The following is an 11,403-nucleotide window of genomic DNA, read 5'->3' on the forward strand; positions in this document are numbered from 1 at the left end:
GCTTAATTTAAGTTGGTCATTCATTCTTATGATACTGTGGGTGAATTTTGATACAGTCTAAATATTGATATACTTAGTAAAAAATTTCAACATTTTGATATACTTGGTAAAAAAAAATGGTGGAATTTTTATTTTTTAAAAAAAATAATCACTGCCTTGACAGTGATTTTATTATTTTTTATTTTTTTAAGTCACTGACAAGTAGCGAAATTTCCTTCCAATATTTTTTTCTTTTTAATTGTTCCAACTCACATGCATGCCTAAAAAATAGAGAGGTTCACGTGTTTCATCTAAAATATTCTTATAAATTGGTTAACTCTCCCTTCAAACTCCCTTCAATCAATAACTCTTTCTTCAAATTTTTCAAAAGTTTTTCCTCTATAAGGTAAGTTTTGATTTATATTATTTTTAATTTTAGGAATTAATTTTTAACTTTTATATGGTATTATGAAGTTATTCGTCTTTAAATAATTATATTAACATTAACACTTATTTTTATATTTTGTATATAGGTATGCATCCGTCAAATATGTACGTACATCCTGGTCCAGTAGAGTATGATGTATTGAAAATTCAAGTTCATCATCGTTCTGAAGGAATTTGGAACGGTAGCTTAAGAGAAGAGAATTCTTGCTTATATACGCGTCGCAGTGATATTGAATTTTGGCAAACATATAAAATATCATCCATTACATCTTCGCATTCGTCAGTATTTTGAAAATTGTAGGTTTAAAGGAATTCTTGATGTAGGATGTGTGTCGTATGACTCCGGATTAATTTTTACTTTAATTGAAAGGTGGCGTCCAGAAACGCATACCTTTCACATGCGAACTGGCGAGGCTACCATAACTTTACAAGATGTAGGATTTTTGTTCGGAATGGTAATAAATGGTAGTCCTATAATTTTAAATGGCACTGATACTTTGATGTTTGACGTACTCAAAGACACAACTTACAATTCAAGTGTCAGCGATCATGTGCATATAACCCAACCGAATGGGTTGGGGTCGAGTCCCAAGGGAGTGATTTATCAGAATTAAGAGTTAAGCACGAATATGCTAGAGTTAACCATAGCTAAAAATATTATAGAGTAAAAACATACTAAATCAAGGGGTTGAACACGAATGTCAATTATCAATGAGGGATTTGTAGTCAATTAACAACTAAAAACAACAAGAAATGAGAAATTATAAATATGGAGACGGGATTCTTGGGATGTGATAGGGATATGGGATAAAATAAAAAATCGGGTAAATGCTATTGATAGTAAATCGCCGAACATTTGTAACTAGGCTAGACTTTAGTGGGAGTAAATTCTCTCTCGAGCAACTTACCTAGAATCAACTCAGTTTCTCTCGAACACCGAGTTTCAGCGTTTAAGCACAACCTTGGCCTTAGCTCATTCACTTTCTCGAGATGAATGTGTGGGAAAAGGCCTAGGATTCACTCTCTCGAGTTGAACCCACGACGACCTAATAACCACCAGCTATCGATTTAGTAGTCTTGGTTTTAAAACCTCTCTCTCCAGCAAGCCAAAAACACGAAGATGAAATCGTATTTGCAACTACAATTCCATTAAGTTCAAACAAAACTACTAAAAAAAATCACATTTAAACAGCAAATAGACTATCAATGAGCAATACCCAACAGTAAATTTAACCCATATTCACAAAATCACACCCAAGAATTGGAGTTTTAGCACATAGAAAAAGGGAAGAAAATGATACCAGATCGAAAGAACATCAAATGGTATGATTTATATTCACTTCAAACGAGTCTAGAATGAAGAATCTCCAACACCCACTTTCAATTTTCTTGGAGTTGGAAGTTTTCAAATCTTCAAGCTCAAGAACAATGTCTCTAAAAACTCTAAGAACTCAAAATGAAATATTCTAAAGCTTCCTAAATTTCTGGATCGATAGATACTAAGATACATAATTAAATGGGTATTTAAAGTTTTCAAAAATTTGTGCTGCGAAGAACCACTCGGCGCAGTTAGTCGGGATCGCCGATGCATTCGGCGATCCGCCCTTTGGTCTGTTTTATCGCCTTTCTGCTTTTGCCTTCAGCATCTTCGCGTTCTGGATCATTGGGCGATATAGTACTGCTTCGCGAAACTATTCGGCGACGCACCGACTGCTCATTTTCATTGCTGACTTGATCTTTTCCTTCAGGGCTCAGCACACTGGAACTTTGGGCGAGGCTAAGGCCATTCACAGATTCGCCTAATGCGTTAGGCGATCCTCAGGCCTTCTTTTCTTCGTCTTTCTAGCCGTTTTGTTCATTTTTGTCAAGTAGTGTCCATGTTTTGCCTCAAACTCTAAATACCTGAAACTTAAGGATTTACATTAGTTGTTGAGACAAAATATGCATTTGAGGACACTAATTCTATCAAAATAAAGCCCTAAATGAGTCCAAATTGTGGACTCATCAACACCCCCAACTTAAACTTTTGCTAGTCCTCAATTAAATATCAAGTTCAGCAGTTCAAAACGGATGTCTCAAACAGTGCTACATAAGATTCAATCATGAATGCACACACAAGACTCAACTTACTTATGCAAGGATCAATTGTGTACTCAAAGACTCAAGTTGTGACACACCATTATCAAAGAATCTCAAGCTAACTATACTTGCTTCAAGTGCAAGTTCAAGCTCAACAAAGGAAATCAAATGCCCTCACACAAATAATGATTCCATGTTTACACATAATGGTTTAATCATTTAAAGTTCTGGAATTAAATACAACGTTCACATTCACAAAGAAGAACACTATACATGCTTTCACCCATAGGTTTGCCCGTATTTTCCTATTGACAATTGTTTCAACTCACTCAAAATCAAAAAGGTCTTTTCAAAGCTTGTAATGGGGCTGAGTGCAAAGGTAAGGTCATTTAGGCTCAGTGACTTTCATCGTCATGAAATGTAGTGCTCACAACACTTTCTTCTCTTTTCTTCAAATTCATTCATACTCACGAGTCATTCCATTATTCACTTTCCATGGTTTGCTGGAGACCCCATTTCTTTTTGCATTTTCATATGTTATTCCACAATTTCTTTTTTTTTTCTTTTTCATTCTTTTCTTCTTCTTTTTTTTCTTTTTTTTTACGGAGGGGTTCCATTTTTCTTAACACGTGGATAGAAGGGAACTTTCTTGTACTTCTTGAGTTACCTTCTCTTTTCATCACACCCCCAACTTAGGCTTTTGGCCTAAATTGTCTATTCAAACAAACCATAGATCATGAGGATTATGGGTAGTAGATTAAGAAAGGTCATGTTTTCATCAATTTTCTTCCAAAGGAGGATAAGGTTCAAGGGTGTTCAAAAGAGGTTCACACGCTCACAAGGTAGGCCACAGAAGAGGTATATGTCAAATTGGCTCACACTCTTCGAAGTTGCCTAAGATCATATCAAGAGGTAGACTTACTTAGTCGACCGGACCAATGGGGAAAATTTTAGGTGTTATCATGCATGGTTCATAGTAAGCTCATCATACAAGGCATTGACACCAAAGTCAAACAAGACTCCACACTTTCGCTAGTATGAAATGTTCATCACAAGAGACTCAATTTGATAATTGGCTAGTCACAACGAGATGCAAAGAGTTCACATATTGTCTATGCAACTTCAATTGGCCTCGTTGTAGCCGCGTATTCATTTATGTTCGACTATGAGCACTATTCAAGTCATTGATATTGATCAAAACAGATACTCAAATTTACAAGAGAACAACCACATTCAACACATACAAAAGGTGACAAATGTCCGCAAATATTCAGTATTTGCAATTAAATTAAATGGAGTTGGCGGCCAATACATTTCATCACCCATTGGGGTAAATGTCCCAGTGTATGTTTGTTTGTAATATTTTTGTACTGTAGAATTTACTTACAAATGACTTTGGCTCGATTCTGCGAAGTCCACAAAATTTAATGGCATGCGAGCAAGGCATATGATAATTTCTCCATTTTCCACAAGAACATTTCTTACCCTTTGCAGTAACCTTGTGGACATTTCCACCTTTACCATCATGAGCAAAAGTAAGAATTTCAAATATTCCATCACCGGTGTTGTAAGTCATCATATCAGTGCGCCCTTGAGCTCTTTGATAATAATCATTAAATTTTTATCTATTTCAAAAGGCCACGCCATATTACTTTGAAGTAATGTGATGGCAAGGTTGTTTCTTTCGACAAAACGATCAACAAGAGCTTTGAACGTCATTCGAACCATGGCAGGAAGCCCCCAAGCTTTTTTAATAAATCATTATATGACTCAGACACATTTGTTGTCATGGCACCCCATCTACGACCACCATCCTTATACATTGTCCATATTTCCAAAGGAAATTCATTTAACCATTCATATGCTGCGGAAGACAATATTTTGATTTGTTGCATCTGTTGCGCAAACTTCTTCTTCTAGTGCTCTATAGAAGCCAACCACATTAATTTCTCGAGTTCACTATTTACAATTTTTTTATTAAAATTTGCTTTTAAGTGTCGAACACAAAATCTATGGTATGTGTTGGGTGGACTCAACAATCATAAGATTGAACACATTGCAAGATTCCTTGATAACGGTCAGAAATGAGACCAATTCCTTGTTGCTCACAACAACATGTGTCCATAATAACTTGAGAAACCACGACCAAGACTCAAAACTCTCACGTGCAACTAAAGCATATGCAAATGGAAAAATATTTCCATTCGAATCAATTCCAACTGCAATTAATAGTTTCATATCATACAAACCATAAAGATGTGTGCCGTCGATGAAAATGACCGGCCTACAACTTTTGAAACCATCAATGCTCTGTTTAAAAGCTCAAAAAAGAAATTGAAAGATTTGCTCACCTTGCATTGTCGTAGAATGATGCTCTCACTCAATAATAGTGCCTGGATTGAATAATTGTAGTCCAGCCATGTATCGAGGTAATGCCTTAAATGAACTTTCAAAATCACCATAAACCATTTGAAATACTTTTCTCCAACCTTTTTGTGCTTTTCTATAACTAGGAGTATAGTGATGCTTTCCTTTAATGATTTCACTGATCATCTTAGTATTTATGTCTGGATTTTGGATAACATATGGTATCAATGAAGTGGTAATCAATTACTATTCAAATTGAAATGATCCTCCTTATAATTATCCGTAAGACAAGTATGCAATTCAATCATTTTTCCGCCTTTCATATACCACTTGAAATCTCTCTAAAGCGAACCATCCAATTACACCCCAACTCATGACGCTTGCAAATAACTCTCCAACTTTTACTCTTGGATTGATCACAAAGAAATTCATTTTTAATTGCAAGACTATATGCTCTTACGACAGATTTCATTGGCTTCTTATTCATAAATAGCATACCTAATTGCATATACAAATTAGATTAATCAATATAAAATAAATAAATAAATAACTATAAAATATTTAGTTTGCAACAATCAAACCTGACTGAATATATTTAGGATTGTTTGGATTCCAAAGTGTTGTTCGGATAGAACCATCATCTCTTGTATCTTCTGCATTTCTTCAATGTGATCTAAGTATGAAATCACAGTAGAATGATAATTAACACTTTGATCTTCAACGGGTGCATTAGGTGCATTATCCACATCATCCTCATACATTTCATCATTGTCTGTTAATTTATGCTCCAAAGGTTCATCACTATGCAACTCACCAACTCGTTCATCACCCATCATTATTATTCACAATTTGTGTACAATAATTCATTGCATCTTGAAGTTGGTCACACTTATAAAATAGAATAATATAAATATATTGCATATTAAAAAAAAAAATTTAATAAATAAGAAAATATCACTTTATTTACCGATCATTTGGCTCCGGTAGAAAAGAATTCAAGTGCATGGAAGCATGGCTAGGCTCTTCCATATTGTATCTGGCACACTCCAATTCAAATAATGATTATGAATATATAAGACAATTTTTGTTTATGAAATCGCTGCATCAGAAGCGATAATTTTTAAAAAAAAAAAAAAATTAGAGTGGAATTGGCAGCAATTTTCTTTTTTTTTTAAAAAAATCTGTACTAAAATTGATGCCTTGGCAGCGATTTTTTTTATAATTTTTTTTTTTACCAAATCCCGCAGAATTATTACATGTTGACTAGTTGGCAGAAATTTTAAAAAATAATTTTTTTTTACTAAAATAATTTATGTGTGTTTAAAAATGTTGTAGAGTAGCACAAGTTCATTGGTGTTCACATACATTAGGTTGAATACTAATTTTCTCATAGAAACCTAGATTTGTTTGGGGAAAATTTTCAAAATGTCAATATTTTAGCATTTAATGGAACCTCTTATCAACATTTTCAATATTTATTAAAAATGTCAATATTTTAGTTTGTTATTCTTCTAATTTATGTATTTTTTTTTATTTATTTGATTTGAAAGAATACATTTATTTAATAACAAAAAGGAGAAAATCATGGGATAAAATATTTTTTTAAAAGGAACATATAAATTCTCATAAAGTAATTGATTGTATTCATTCCACAATGTATGATATGTGAATTTGTATTCATTATGATTTTCATGTTTGAATTTGTATAATGACATTTATATTTCTTTATTAGTTTGTATTCATTCCAATAAGTATACCAAATGGATTTGTAGTTATTTAAGAAGTATATTTCTATCCATCTACTTGTGTAAACTCATGTTCATTTAGAAAAGATACAACACTGATTTGTATATTTTTCAAAAAATTATAATCTTTCTTAAACTTCCAACAATATTTGTATTCCAGTCATCAAAACATACAAATTTACAATCATAGTAACAATCAAAAATTTTAATTCAAAAAAAAATTATATTTCTTGACAAAAATGTATTTCTTATCTGTTATGTATTCCACAAAAATATTGTATTCAATGTCTAATTAATAGATCATCTACTAAATAGGATTCCAAATTATTTTGTATTCCAAGCATCCAACATACAACAAAATCAAAAACAGTTCAATCATTCACTGTTTGTATCCCAAACAGATTATTTTGAAATATGACCGGTGATTCTGTACTTTCATCTACTTTTGGTTCTTCTGCATGTGAGAAAGATGCAAAAATACTTCAATTCATTGAAGAGATAACTAGAATTGTTGATGCCGTCCAACAGAGTGTCTTGGATGAGATATTGCCCCAAATTTCCAAATTGAACAGTGATCGTCTAACCTTTAAATCCATTATTCGGATAGTAACTTATGAAGATATTCAAGTGAAGATCCAACATACAAAATACGATTTAGATCCATTTTTGAATAACTTTTTCAATTGCCATTTTTGAATCACTTCCAAACAAATTAAAGAATCGGTAGTTAATGAATACATGATCATTTCTATATTTCACTGACAATCTCGAAGTTCAACGAAATTAGTCAAATTCACTTCGAAATCCCAATCGATTATTTCAAAATTTCTTCCTTAATGGAAACAATCGCAAATCAGTTGAATTTGCTTCAACAAAGTTGAAAATCTTTTGAATAATTTATGAGATTTCTTAGAAAAATGGAGAAATTTGATTTTTAAAAAGCAAGATTTAAGTTATTTGGGGATATGGAATAATGGAAGAAATCATGAGAGAGAGAGAGAGGATAGAATTTAGGTAAAAAATTTAGAGAGAGAAAAGTGAGTAATGACGTTTTTTTTTCTTTTTTTTTTTCATTCACACTTATTTGAGTAAAAAAGTGGGGCCAATTTGAGAAATAAAAAAAAGGTAGATGAGTTATATTAGGATACACTTAATTTATTAAAATATTGACATATTGACATTTTTGATAATTATTTTAAAGTGTAGATGTTTTTAATAATATGTTAGTGATTTTGATTAGTTAGCTAATTTATCCAATTTGGTGCTTGACTTGACCCTTTTTTTGATATCCCTACAAAAAGGAATATTTGAACAACGGTATACAAGTACTTGTTATTTTTGTACCATCGTTTTTTTCTTTCATTATTTTTGCACATAACTAATTATATCTTGTTCAATAAATAGTTATACATCCATCTAATTTTGTGATACTAAAACACATAAAATGTACAGTGATTGTCTTTCGATTAATGTTCAACGTTAGAAAATTTAATATTAATTAGTCAAAATGCCCGTGCTTCGCACGATGATAAAAAAAATCAACACAATAAACATGAATTATACTTTTAATATATATATAATCGACACAATGTAATTTTTTATGTATGCATACAAAAATAAATCATATAAAATGAAGAAAAAATAAACAAGAAAAAAGGAACATTACTTCAAGCTCAGAACCTTTTTTAAAAAGAGATAGAATGTCTCCACTGATCATTGATGTACAACAAAATTAACAATTTGAGTTTGACATCGCAAACTAATCTATGTCCTAACAAAAAGTTGGCGACAAAAGTATGCTCAGGAAGGGTTGTATATAATATTAGGGGGTTTAGTAGGTTTGGTTCTTAATGAGGGGAAGTCCCATTTGTCCATATTTACTAATCCCTTCATATGTTTAGGGAGATCATAAAAGATATTGAAGCCCCTGATTCCATCAATTGTGTGACTTAATGTAGCAAGGCTGTTTGCTGGCATGTTAGCTTCCCTGAAGTAATGATTAATGTTGAAGTTGTGGTCTTCGGTCATCTTCTGGATCTCCTCAATTTGCTTGAGAATCTTCCATGGTGGTTTCCATTTCATTTTGATGCATTTTACTAAAACCATTGAATTTATCTCTCCTATACTATGTCAAAACCATTTCTAATACACCATTTGAGTCTCTCTCATTCAGGGAACTTCAGTTGTGTGGCTAGTTCCATCCCCTATGGAAAGTAAGCAAAAATTAAGTTCCCTTTGTGATCTCTAATTATGCCTCCTCCTCCACAATGTCCATTTAAGAAATTGCCATCGTTGTTGAGCTAGACCTTAAAAGCAGATGGTTTGATTCATACTACAGAAGTGATTGTGGCATGTTGGATAGTGTCATCACAAGTTTGGCATAGGCTTCTCCATGTGTTACCAATTCTAGCCTTGCTGAAGTGCTTCCTTCCTACCTGTAAATTAAAATTAATGATGTTTGAACTAGTTCTATATGTTGAGGGTCTGTGCCCCTCAAATTTGCTACTTCCATATCTCCCAACAAATGATAGGAGGGAGAAAATTCCTGATAATGTAGATGGTGATGGGTTTTTTGGACTTGTTGTTCCATCAACTAAGAATCATTATCTTAATGTTGTTGTGTCCATACCCAATGCCCAAAGGTCCAGCAAGCTTCATCTTAGATCATTTTGGCATGGTCACTTAAGTAGAAGAGATTATTGACATCTTCCAGCTCAGTGATAATGGACGTGTTGTTGAAACAGTAGCATTGAGGAGTCAATAGGATGCCTAGTCTAGCTACTCTATAATCTGTTGACAGCTTGTTATCAAGGGCCCTCCTAGTAAGAAACGACATCTTGAAATGAACATCTTTGGTCCAAATATTATTGCAAATTATGTTGTCCTCTCTTTTTTGCCGTATGGACTTCCGAGTTGAGCTGACAATGAAGTTCTCTGAACCAGAGAAACTGAGAGACTCCAGATAGCCTTGTCTTCAATATTTTCATTGGTATCCATGTTCATAGAAATTATTTTGTTTTTATGTCTTTCGTCGGCTCTGAGACTATTCCAGTTTCAGTTGTTCTAGATCAAGACCTTCTTTAATTTGATGTTCAGAAAACTTCATTGGTATGGTTAATCTTGTAAAGAGGGCCTAGTTTTCTCCAATTATCATACCAAAAGGACATCTCTCCTTGTTGGGTTATGAAGGGTGATTAGGGTGTCATGCTGAAGCTTACAATTGCAAATCATATGGTTGATAAATTAGATGACAAATAAAACTATACTAAAAGACATAATATTATTATATGATAGGACCAATTGGTCAACATAATTAAAAACTAATAAAAAGACATTAAAACTATAGAGAGAATAAATCTCCACATAAATAAAACTCTATAGGCGACTACATTGTGAATTCTGTTGTGTTCTGCTATGAGAATAGAGATCTTCAATTTATAGATCTCCAAACTTTTCCTCTAAGGAAAGAATAAACCAAATATGGAAGAAAATTATATTTTTCTTTTAGAAAAAATTCAAGTATTTATGGAATACTTTGACTTTTTTTTAAAGGCAAAAAAATAAATTTCAAATAAGAAAAAAAAATCGGGGCAAAACCCTAACACTCATTTCCCTGTGTTCCTCACAATATTGGATTTCATTTCCTCTTTGATGTCGCATATTGCTTTCCAAGCTTGAGAGTTACCTTTGTTCCAAGTGGTGGTGATAGGGTGATCTCTATCACAATATTTAGCCCGCATAAAAGAGCTTCATAGGGAATTAGTGGTCTTAAGAGCCCACCATTGTTTAGCTTGAAATGCTCTACAAATATCATTGAAATTAGCTCCCCTTTCTAAGGATAACATAGGTTCTTCCGGAAAATCCAGTGGTGTTTGCCACCAAACTCATGCCCAGACGAAAAAAAATCTAGCCACAAATTTTTCTATAAAATCAATAGTTCCTTTAAGAGGGTTGGCAGCCGCTAGAAGGTGAATAGGTAGTGCTAAAAGCACATGAGGAATAAGAATAGCTCTTCCACCTAGAGAACCTTAGTGTGAAGAAAAAATTTTCCCTTTTTCTTTTTATCCTGATTGACCATTTGTTATGATGATGGCCAATCGTGGTAAATTTATTGAAATTGATGTTAAAATGGGTAAAAGATATTATGTGAAGAGAGAACAATTGGTATAGTATTGCACCTTTGCAATATTATGTATCACCATTTGTTAAAAGACTATAATGTTCTATTAACTGTTTTAGTCAGGGTGACGTTCGATTCTTAATTTTGTAAGGAAAAAAATTAACATTACAACGTTAATTATCACCATTATTAGAAGGTTGACATAGTGTCCCCAGTATCTGCTAGGTACTCCACTCTGGTGCCTAAAGGCTCTAAAAGTGTCCATTATATGCTTATGTTTTCTCTCTACCATTCCATTATGTTGTGTAGTAACATTAACTTTGATGCACAATACCAAGAGAAGAAAATAAAGTGCTATATTTCAGATTAAAGAACTATATACTATTATCAAATCCAAGAGTTTGTACTTTGATACTAAATTGTGTATTAACTATATTAAGGAAGATTTTCAAAATGAGGTGTATCTCTGTTTTACATTGAATGAGACAAATCGAAGTAAACCTATTAAAGTCAGCAATAAATGTTACAAAATGTTGTTTCTTGTCATAGGTGGGTGTCTTATAGGGCTCATATACATCTACATGTATAAGCTGAAAGCAATTATCTGACCTGTTGTGATTATCAGGAAAGGCTAATCTTTGCTTAGTTATGGGACAATTATGACAT

General features: G+C 32.9%; 2 pseudogenes; both read right to left on the minus strand.

Annotated features, from left to right (window-relative positions):
* Window positions 1-3,823: 3,823 nt before the first annotated feature.
* LOC125868445 (uncharacterized) lies at window positions 3,824-4,863 on the minus strand (annotated as a pseudogene).
* Window positions 4,864-5,191: 328 nt separating this feature from the next.
* Window positions 5,192-5,705, minus strand: LOC125868446 (uncharacterized; annotated as a pseudogene).
* Between the last annotated feature and the right edge of the window lie 5,698 nt (window positions 5,706-11,403).

The sequence above is a fragment of the Solanum stenotomum genome, chromosome 6, assembly GCF_019186545.1.
Source record: "Solanum stenotomum isolate F172 chromosome 6, ASM1918654v1, whole genome shotgun sequence".
In the NCBI taxonomy this organism is placed as follows: Eukaryota; Viridiplantae; Streptophyta; class Magnoliopsida; order Solanales; family Solanaceae; genus Solanum; species Solanum stenotomum.